The sequence below is a fragment of the Manis pentadactyla genome, chromosome 4 (assembly GCF_030020395.1).
Source record: "Manis pentadactyla isolate mManPen7 chromosome 4, mManPen7.hap1, whole genome shotgun sequence".
Taxonomy (NCBI): Eukaryota; Metazoa; Chordata; class Mammalia; order Pholidota; family Manidae; genus Manis; species Manis pentadactyla.
The window spans coordinates 96,247,301-96,258,928 of NC_080022.1; the positions used below are offsets into that span (position 1 = coordinate 96,247,301).

Here is an 11,628-nt window from a genome sequence, read left to right on the forward strand (position 1 = left end):
AGACCTAATTGACATGAAGGAGCCACTCCTGTCAAAGAGAACAGTTTGTGCCAAGATACTTCTTGGCCTATTTGAAGAATAGACCAGAATGGATGGAATAGAACAAGGGAGAAAATAGTAGCAAGCAAGACCCAAAGAGGCAGACAAGGGCCAGATCACATAGTGACTGTGGGCCACTCTGGATTTTATTCTGAGTATGACTATTTGTAATCACTTATTTAAAAGTTGACTTCTCTTCTAAACTGCAAGTTCCAGTAGGGCAATTCTCAACAGCAGAGTATCTCTCGCTCTATTGTTTGTTTGTTTCACCAGCATCTATCACAAAGGGCTTACACAGTATGTGTCAAATGTTTGCCAGCATGAATGACTATACAGAGATCACATTACTTCTCCATATATAAACCTAAGGGGATCTCAGAAGTCATTCTGACTAAATTAGAGAAATACTCACATGATGGGATAGAAATTAGACTCTTCTCTACAAAAGAATACAAATGTTAGTTTTCTAAGTATAGTGATACAGAAGAAAAAAATAAGCTTGAAACCCTAAGGACACTATTTGAATCAAAATACCCACCCACTGCCTATAGCACTTTCCTTCATATGGAACCACGTGAAACAAGTCAGTTCACCAACTAGTATGCAAAAATCGGCTGTGGAACAGGTGGCATTGGCTGACAAAAGAGTTAACTTCACAATTGTACAGAATTTCCAGCCATTTAAACCAATGCTGGAATATTTTGGTAAACTGGGCTGAAAGATGCTTTCCTCCTAGGTAAGATATTATTCACTAAATTTCAATAGTTGTTAGAATTTGGAATGACAAATCCATAGCAACAGAAAAGTAGGTAACGTTTTTGTGTTTGGTAAAAGCGTACTATCTTAGCGTGTACACAAGAGAGTCTATAAGATCTATAAAGTTTAGAACACCATACCTCAAGGAGTTTCCAGTGTAATGAAAAGTCATATTAACAAAGCACAGATCAATATGAAACATAAATGCTAAAAGAGGACCCTGTTTAGCAGACAGCAAATGTTCAAGGCAAGTAAGACATAAGAAAGGTTAACTAACAATTAGGCAGATGGAAGATGAAAGCAGCTTTCAGATGAATGAGGTAACTTCTGCCAGTATGCCAAGGGATGTGGAAAAACGAAAAGATGTTAAGTAAAAAGATGTGTTTGACTAAAGTAGAGGACACTAGCAAAAAACTACAGGGACTCTTATAGCTAAAATAGACCTTAAACAACTTTCTAAAATCCCCTAATTTCAAGAGGAGAAAGAGGAGACCCAAGAAAGCCAAACAAGTTTTACACAGAGCTAATGAGCAGCAATTCAGGCCTTGATTCTTTTTCGTTAAGTACTCTAGGAAAGCAGGGTACCGGGTGCCCTTGAAGAATCCAAAAGAAATACACCCAAGTTTCCCTATCTTCAAAGACCTTAGAATGTTGCTTAGGTAATGTAACACACACACACACACAAAACAAACAAACAAACAAACAAAAAAACAGAATGCAAATTTTTTTAAGTGCCAAAGTATGCTCTACAGAAATATAGTAAGGCATTTTGGGAGCTGAGAGATTAGAAACAAAAAAAGAAAAGTGAAAAAGGAACCAAAATGCAAATCAGTGAATGTTAAGTAGTACCTGAAGGAAAAAATGATTCTGATGATTTGTGTTCAGAATGGCATGAAATGTAAGGGGAGAAACAGTTAACTGAAAACTAAAAAAACATTGCTTTATGCAGTCATGAAGATGAAAATAAAAGGACAGATCAGGAAGCTCATGTCTGCAAAAGTACTACAAATTACAAAAGAATTGGTTACAATATATAACTAACAACAAGTTGTACAAGTTCCAAGAGTAAGAAGTTTTCAAGTCAGACTTGGCACACTGAAATCAACACAACCACTGACTGAGCTGAGCTTATGAAAACAAAACCACAGAAACAATTCTATTTTCCAGAGAACTGTGACTTTTGAGATTTTCTTTTTTTCTTTTAGGAGAGAGTTCTGGTTTGGTTTTAAAACTCAAGTTACAAATCAACTTGCTTGACAGTCCATGAAACAACGTCCAAAGACAGGATCAACTATTCATCAAAATATCACCAGCAAAAGTCCTACTACCAACCAGAGCCAGTATGTTACAAGATCTTATTCACTGCTTAACTCATCAGATGCTTTACTAGCTTGACTACCTCCAGTTTCAACCACAAGTTCTTTACCAAGGTATTCTTTCAAGCCAGAACAGTATCTTAAAGTCAATGGTATCTTTCATCATATTATCATACCTGTATAATACAGAACCCTGAGGTAACTGCATGTACAGACCCAAAATCACCAGCTGCATAACAACTGTTAGGTTAAATGATTTGTTAGTAGGTTTTTTAATGTTTTCCAGAAAGCTGTACACCTATATACAGGCTGCGAGGTCGGGGTGGGGGGATGCGCACGGCTGATACTTTGCATTTTCTAAATAATCTTTAAAAAAAAAAGAAAGCCACTATGGACAAGAAATCAAAAAACAGCTTTACACAACCAGGAGCAAAACCCAGGAGTTTTGCTGAGGTTATCAGCCACTTAATTTAACCCCACTTCACCAGGAGCTGGAAGGCACGCTGCTGTTTTCATTAGTGTTACTAGGTAACAAATAAGAAAAAGGACAGATTGGGCAAAAGAGTCTATAGTCGAAAAGAATATCTTGATGCAACCACGAAAATTCCCAAAATATCACTCAGAATAATCTAGGGCTGCCTCAAAACGAGTCTATCTACAACTGAGTCAGTGGTTTAAATGGTAGAAAGACATATTGGAGCTGGGAATTGTTTTTTTCCTTCTCTAGCCCCCTCCTCCCTTCCCCCACCTAAACAGGAAAGAAAGCGCGCCCAGCATAAACACAGGCCAAAGCTCAGGGTTTGTCACCACAACAAACTGAAGGTCGGACGCTCTCGGAAACCGAGCCCCAGGTCTTGGTTGCTATGGTTGCTAGGCACAAAAAGGGCCTATTTCCCACAGACCTGTGAACCGTGTGGGCCTTACCCAAGAGTTTTGGTTTTTCCTCACCTTAAAAAAAAAAACACCTAAAGCTTTAAGAAAGTGGCTACCGAATGCAAAAGTTTCCCTCTGAGCCAGATCTCCAGGTTTGCCTTACACAGACATATATACTAAGTGGGCTGGTCCCACGTAGTCTCCACCGTCATTACAAATTACAAACCTAACAATTAAAGACCAGAAGCGAAGAGGATGGAAAAGCTTCCGCACCCACCCGACCAGCGCCGTCCTTGCCAGACTCCGCTTCCTGGTCCCAAACAGCACAAATAATCCAAAACCACGGTGATGGCTAGAGCTGCGAAATACACTCGCGCAAGCCACACACTGGGAACCTGCCGCGACAGCCAGGGAAAAACCGGCCGGGTGAGGAGCCGTAAGGCGGCCCCCTGTCATTTGAGGACAACACGCCCTGGAGAGAAGTGGCAGTTGCCCCGAAAACAAGCCCAGAGCCTCCCGCTCTCCGGCGGACGCAGTACGGTCCGCCCGGTGCCGGGTGGGGGCCCGCTGAGCGAGGCGCTCGCCGCAGGCCGGACGCCCCGGAGAGCCCGCGGCCCGCCCGACCCCGCCTCTGGGAGAGGATGGGAGGTCGTGCCTGCCGAGGCCCCTTCCCGCCCGTTGCGACTCACCGCCGGTGTGTCTGGTTCTCAGCCGCGAGCTGGGGCTGCCGCGAGGAGGCGGCGCAGGAGACGAGATCCGGGGCCCCGCCGCCGGGTCATCATACCCCCCGCGCGAGCCGGCCCGGGCGCCGGCCCCCGCCCCCCGGAGCCGTCCCCGCGCCCGTCCCGCGGGGGGAGCCCCCTCAGCCTCCCGCCCGCCCCACCGTCCGGCCCCTTGCCGCCGCCGCCGCCGCCTCAGCCCCGCGCGCTCCCGCCTCGGCCTCCCGCTGCCGTCCGGATCCACGGCCGGGCCCCTCGCTCCGCAGCCGCCTTTGTCGCCAGACCCGACGAGCTGAGCGCCGAGAGGCCGCCCCTATCCGGTCGGCCCCGCCCCGCGCCATGACACCTACTGAGGCGAAAGTGCCGAAGGGCGGGTTGATTAGGAAGACCACGAAGTACACTGCTCGCAGTGGGAGTGAGAGTGGAGGGACCTCCATGGAGAGCCAGCGTGGATCAAACGCTGGGGCAGGATTCCCGCCCCCTCCACACCGCCGACTCCACGGGCTTCTGAAGGTGCGGGTGGCTGTTAGAGGGTCCAGCTGTAGAATGTCATCCAATCCTCTGTGACATCACAGTTCGGTGTGACACCCCCGAGAGATTGGGCAGCGCGCGAGGAGGCAGTGCCTATCCGAGAAGCCCCCCTGCTGGTGACGATCTACTTTAGTTTAGGCCTTAATACTTCATTGCCATCTAGAGACGTTCTGGCGGAGTGACATCCGTGTATGGGATCTGTAAGCCTACACGTACATCAGGAGTCCCTTCGGAGGCTGTCGCATTGCCACCTTGGGAACCTGTGTTCCCATTTGGAAGTGAGAGAGAATAGTGGTGCCCTGAACCGAACCCCTCAAAAAACATGCAGTGATCTAATGCTACCATAATTTTCTTGCCTCTACCAGGAGATAGTAAGACTGGGTATTCAGAAAAAGGAATGCATTGGGCACAGAACATTCCGAAAAACAACACTGCATGAAAACTAGGTTATTCTAATAGAAAGACAGTTGCCATCTACTAGGGTTAAGAGATTCTGTAGGACTTTAGATACACCTCCCACTCTGTAAAGTGTTCTGATTACTAAAGTAGAGGATATTTTTAAGGAGATGGTGGTATAGTCTGTTTTTGTCCATTTCACAAGTGCTGGAGGTAGAAGCGATCTGAGCCCTACAAAGTGTCTTGTCCAGTACCAAGGATATTTGGGTTACTCTTTTAGGAAGGGGCTAGATGTGACTAAGACAAGATTTTGCTATCAAGCGCTATTTCTTAGATGACTCATTATACATCCTTGACCTCTTTGGGTCCCCATCCCCTCACAAAAAAAAAAAGGTCGTTTTTGTGAAGATGTGCTCAAGTAGTTATACTACCTTTGCATTTCTCTCCTGCCTTAACAACTCTGGGAGCAGTTTGTTTTCTTGGGAACACAGAAGTTTATTTCCCTAGAGGACTAGGGTTCAGCCCCACAGGGCAGTTTTATTTGCTTATTTGCACAGAAGCTTAGAGAACATAAAGTCCTACATTGGGATGACCTGGGAAATCAAGACACAGAAAGTGGGTGAGCAAGCCTGTTTGGGGAGCCAGGAAAAAAGACAGAACTCCAGTCCTGGGGTAGAATAGATCCTGCTCAAAAAGCAGGCTTACTGCTATCCATACTTTGGTTCAACTAACTCCATGACATGCTTCTAAGCTCCTAGCTCTCCCAAGTTATGACCCTTTCCTCTTTTCAAACACATCTCAAAATTCACCTTTAGGGACCCTTTCCTGATGGACCCTCACTTTATTCAGTCGTGCATCATCATCTGACTACTTAATTTACTTCTTTGCACCTTATTTATTTATACTTACTGATCTCTTTTCAATGTTCTTTGGTCATTTCATCAGTCTGTCTCACTACATGGAAACCTTCTTAAAATCTAGTATTTTTCTCTCTGCATGTCATTCATTCATCCATCCAACAAACAGTGTTCCTGCTCTGTGCTGGCACTGGGTCAGATCAAGACAAATAAGACATGGTCTTTTCCCTCAGAGAACTTATATTCTAGTGAGGAAAAAAAGAATGCATGGGGGCATATTTAAGACTTGAAAGACAGAGTCAGGAAAGATCTTGACAGAGGCATATTTAAACATGGTATGGTCAAAGAAGTTTCAAAGTTTACAATAGCTGGAGTTCATTTGTCCATTCAGCAAATACCTACTGAGTATCTTCTTTTTGCCAGGCACACTATCTTAGAAATTAAAGAAACAAAGAAAGAAAGGCATGGTTCACACTCTGAGGAGCCTACAGGTCAGCAGAGAAGTGGCAGAATATGGAATTAGTAAGGTAGGTTCAGTCAGATATTGAAAGGCCATGAAGAGCTGTTAGAGGTTTAATGAGACAGGTACTATGATGGAATCTAGGCTTTCAAGAGAGAACCAGTGGCAGTGTGGAGAATGGCTGGCTGGAGTGGATAAAGATGAGAGTAAGAATGCCTAATTAGAAAGCTATGATGAGAGTTTGATCAAGCAGGGAACATGAAAAGACTGATATGTGAGCTAGTTCCTCCCAGACAAAATCAGGGCAACTGGAGAGGGAAGTGGAGCTATTGCCAGTTGAATGCACTGAAATTTCATCTAGGATATGATATTCCTCCAGCGCCTAGAGCCTAGATGCAGTGTTGCAGGTAAGAAGTCACTTGCTCAGGAGCTGCAGTGTTCAAGGCCAAATAGAAGAAGTTGACCAAAGCCTGTGTCTTGAAAGAAGCTGAATTTTAAAAAGCTAGTTGAACTATCCAAACAAATAGTGATTCCAGGAAGCCAGGAAGAAAAAGGATTCAAGTAGAAACCAACAGTTGTAGAACTGGGAAAACCGGATGAGAGTGAAGATCTGAAGTAAACAGCAGGAGGCAGAACATAGAAAAATCCTTTGAACTGACAAGAGTGAGTCCTCAATGGTTTTTTAAATCTAGATTCTAGAAAACTTTTTATTTGGAAATAACTTCCAATGCATACAAAAGTTACAAGAATAATGAAAAAAGAGCGCCCATGCACCCTTTACTCAGATTCATGTGATTAGCATTTTGCTTCTTTCACTTTACATTTGCATCTCAGATAGATAAAAAATACACACATATTTTTATTCCTGACCATTTGAAAGTAAATTGAACACATCATGCCTCTTTACCCGTTAATACTTGAATGTCCTAAAAATAAGCACATTTTACATACCCAATACATACAGTTATCAATTCCAGAAAACAATATTGACATAATACGTTAATCTACCATCCTTATTGCAAATTTTGCCAATAAATCCTTGCCATTTCTTACCATTTTTTCCCCTCCCAGTAAAAGATCAAGCTGAGGATCACATATAGCGCTTAACCGCATGTCTCCCTAGGCTCCTTTAATCTGAAACTGTTCCTTAGCTTTTCTTTGTCTTTGATGGCTTTGATATTTTTTGACAATAGAATATTCCTCATTTTAGGTTTCTCATTTATGTTTGTTTCATGTTTATTATTAGATTCAGATTAGCCATTCCTAGCCAGAATACCACACAAGTGCTATTGTGGACTTCTCAGGATGTCACACCCAAAATCAAGTATTTCTGTCTCTCATTGGATGATAATAATTTTGATCAACATGTTGGGGTGTCTGATTTCTCCAGTAAATAGTAAAAAATATTTACTGTTTTTCCCTTGTAATAAGCAATCTATAGGGAGAGAGCTTAGACCATGCAAATATCCTGCTCCTAATTAAACATGTTCCCCTAGATTCAGGTCTGTCGATTATTGTTGCCTGTACCAATCTCTCATCTCTTATTAAGTTATCTATTAATAATTTAATTAACTTAGTTGTCTATTTGTTAATGATAAAGACTCATAGATTACTATGTTTTTAAGTGGTTTATAGTTTCTTACTGTCCTTAATTATTAGGGTGCTGACATTTTTCAGAGTTCATCAGTGAGTGCCTTTTCAAGCTCCTGTGTCTTTTTTAGCATGTCCCCATAATAATACATTCCAGACTCATCTTGTGCTTTCCCTTCTCCAACCCTAGAATCATCCATTTCTCTGAGAAGTCCTGGTTCCTTTTATGGGGAATTATGTTAGAAAACAAGATCTGAGCACCAGCCACACAACAATTTCTTACAGTATGCTGTGGTTTTGAGTATGACTACCTATCCTGAATGGACAGTTTCCCTCCTTATCCCTTTGCCCAGAGTTGCAAGACGGAGATATTGCAGAATTTCTCTTTCCAAGGCTCCTTTAGGGTGCCTTCAGCAAAGATATATTGCGTAAGGGAATGTGGCAGACATTTTCATCACCTAGTCAATTAATAGTTGAGAGTTAGCTAACTGCCATAGCAAACAACCCCATATCTCATTAGCTTCACACAATTAAGTTTTATTGCTGGCTCCCAGGGTCAGTCTGCTATAGGTGGCCAGAGTAAAGAACCCTGGGTGAGAGGGTGGTCTGCTCCATGAATTCAAGTATCTTCCATCCAGATTCTTGTGGCTTCACCATTCCTTGGAGTCTTGGATTTCTCCATGGGATGCTTTGCATTCCACCAGAAAAAAAGAGAAGATAAGATAGGGATGACTTGTTTGGAAAGTTTTTATAGGCAACATCTGGACATAGCAAACACAACATCTATTCTGCACACATTACACTGGTGGAAACTCAGGAACATGGATGCTGCTAACTGCAGAGAGGTCAGAAGATAATGTAACCTAGCTGTGTGCCCAAGAGGAAAGGAGATATGCTTTAGTAAAAATTAAGCCAGTCTCAGATTAAATATGGCAGAATAGGAAGACAAGACAGGAACCTCCCCCAAAAAACACATAAAAGAGGAAAATACAGCAAATACAACTAGATCTGAAAATGACTTGAAGATTTGAAATGACTTGAAGTTCCCCTACCCCTGAGGAAGAAGAAAGAACCACACAATGAAGGATGAGAAAAGCACAGCAGAGACATTTAATAAAAAGGAAGAAACACAGAATCCCTGACAAAATGAGCAGACAATGGAATTTGATCCAGTCAAAATTACAAGACAGAACCCCAGAAAGAGGGATAAATCACACATAGATCACCAATCTTCTTCATAAAAATATCAAAATAAAAGTCATAAACATGCTCACAAATTTACAGAAAAGTGTTCAAGATCTCAGGGAGGACTTCAACAAAGAGACAGAAAATCTGAAAAAGAGCCACCCAAAGGTGAAGAATACAGTATCTGAAATGGAACACACAATGGAGGGATTAAAAGGAGATTAGATCATGTAGAGGGGATGGTAAATAAAATAGAAATTAGAGAACAGGAAAACAGTAGTTGAGGGACACAGAGAAAAAAAATCTCTAGGAATGAAAGAATGAAAAAGAGAGCTATGTGACCAATCCAAGTGAAACAATATTCACATTATAGGGGTACCAGAAGGAAAAGAGAAAGACAAAGGGATAGAAAGTCTCTTTAAGAAAATGATTGTTGAAAACTTCCTCAATCTGGAGATGGAAATAGACACTGAGGTCATGGAAGCACAGAGATCCCCTAACAAAAGGAACCCCAGCAAGACAACACAAAGACATATAATAATTAAAATGGCAAAGATCAGGGATAAGGAAAGGGTGTTGAAAGCAGACAGAGAGAGAAAAAAGATTACTTATAAAGGAAATCCCATCAGGCTATCAGCAGACTTCTCAACAGAAACTCTTCAGATCAGAAGGAGTAGCATGATATATTTAATGTACTGAAACAGAAGGGCCTCCAACCAAGAATCCCAGCTATATTATCTACCCAGCTATATTATCATTTAAATTTGAAGCAGGGATTAAACAATTTCCAGATAAACAAAATTTGAAGGAATTGGCCGCCACTAAGCCAGTCTTACATGATATGTTAAAGAGATTGCTGTACATGGAAATGACCCTAAGGCTAAAAGCTTTCATCAGTGGAAATAAGCCCACAGTAAAGGTAGTACACCAACTAATTACCAAGCAAGTACAAAATTAAATCAAAAGAAGCAAAATCCACTATACACAAAATCAGTTAAGGGATACACAAAAAGTGCAGATTTTAACATGCAATATGAAAAATGAGGAGGAAGAAGAAGGGGGAAAAGACCTTTAAATTGTGTTTGAAATAGAGAGTAATCAGCAATCTAAGACAGTTATATAGTAAAGAATCTACCCTTGAACCTTTGGTAACCACAAAACTAAAGCCTAAAATAAACACACATACACACAAATAAATTTTAAAAAGAGAGAGAAATTCAATTAGCACTAAAGAAAACCATCAATAACAAGAAAAGAATATAAGAGAGGAAGAAAGGAACAGAGAGGAGATATAAAAAACAGCAAACAACAATTAATAAAATGGCAATAAGTACTTATCTATGAATAAACACCTTAAATGTAACTGGACTAAATGTACCAATCAAAAGACATACAGGGGCAGAATGGATAAGGAAATAAGACCCATCTATATGCTGCTACAAGAGACTCATTTCAGATCCAAAGACAAGCACAGACTTAAAAGTGATGGGATGGAAAAGATATTTCCTGCAAATAATAGGGGAAAAAAGCAGGACAATCAGTACTTATATCAGACAAAATAGATTTCAAAACAAAGAAAGTAACTAGAGACAAGAAGGACATTACATAATGATAAAGGGATCAGTCCAACAAGAATATATGACCATCAAAAATATCTATGCACCCGTTCCTGTGTGGTGATCTCCAATAAGTTCTTCACAATGGTATAAAGGGCATATCAAAGTGTGGGCAAAGGGTTTGTTTGTGTTTATACAGAGGATCAAAGCCTAATTTGGCTACCCAGAAAATGAATTAAGATACGATATGAAGAAGAACTTCCAATATCAACATTCTCTGAAAGAGTCATTCCAGAAGATGATCATCAAAAAAACTTCAACAAAGATCCTGGTGCTGTTGCAGTTGTAGCTGCATTCATCCCACCGGTTCCTGGACTTGCTATTGGAATGAATAAGGAAATATCTAAGCTGGCCTGTGCATACAGTAAAACAACAAATTTGACTGGATCTATACTGTCGGAACTCAACCAAGAATTAGGAGAAGTGCAAGTTGCAGCGCTCCAAAATCTTGCAACTATAGACTATCTACTGTTAAAAGAACATATGGGATGTGAACAGTTCCCAGGAATGTGTTGTTTTAATTTGTCTGATTTTTCTCAAACTATTCAAATTCAGTTAGACAATATCCATCATATCTTTGATAAGTTTTCACAAATGCCTATGGTGCCTAACTGGTTTTTTTGGTTTCACTGGAGATGGCTGGTAATTGTAGGTCTGCTTTGGTTATGTAGCTGTATTCCTATTATGTTAATGTGTGTGCACAATTTAATTAGTAGTTTAAAACGTATACATGCTTATGTTACTCTACAAGAAGATATGTCAAAGAAATAATCAATCTTCCCATGTTTTCTTCCGTCTGCTACTTCTATAGCTTTTCTTCTTCCTTCCTAATTTCAACCCTTAAGTAGAATTTGTGCCTCATATCAAAATTACCAAGTATCATAATTCTTCCAAGTGGTAAAGATATCTCAAGACAAATGCTGGGCATAGAAGCCACAGGGCATAAATATGCAAAGAAGTAAAAAGCTAACGTTTTCAAACAATATTGCTTCTCTCTCACTTACCAACTTTACATTTCCCTTTATGGCCCCGGAAGATGACTGGTTAGCCAGAGACGGGTAAGATTCCTCAAGGGAGGAACAACCTAAGACAGGCACAGTCACAGGGGGGCCATCAGGTGAGAAATTAGGGATCAACAGAGGTGAGGCTTAGAACCTCACCCCCCTGTTTTGAGAGAAATCTTCTGCATCCATGGATGTTTTGTTGCCCTTGTCTAGCTTGGATTAATACTTAGTCTATAGGCACACACCTGATCATCTATATTTGCCCTCTTACAGCACTAAACTATGT

General features: G+C 41.3%; 1 protein-coding gene across 3 annotated transcripts in view; it reads right to left on the minus strand.

Annotated features, from left to right (window-relative positions):
* The window catches only part of HIPK1 (homeodomain interacting protein kinase 1), a 45,496-nt gene extending 41,673 nt beyond the window's left edge, over positions 1–3,823 (minus strand). For 2 of the 3 annotated variants that reach the window (XM_036923387.2, XM_036923386.2), the window contains exon 1: positions 3,674–3,823. The gene's annotated coding sequence lies outside the window, so the exon portion shown is untranslated. Of the gene's footprint in view, positions 1–3,261; positions 3,595–3,673 lie in introns of those variants that run through there. The other variant, XM_057500516.1, reaches the window with a different exon arrangement.
* Positions 3,824–11,628: the final 7,805 nt, after the last annotated feature.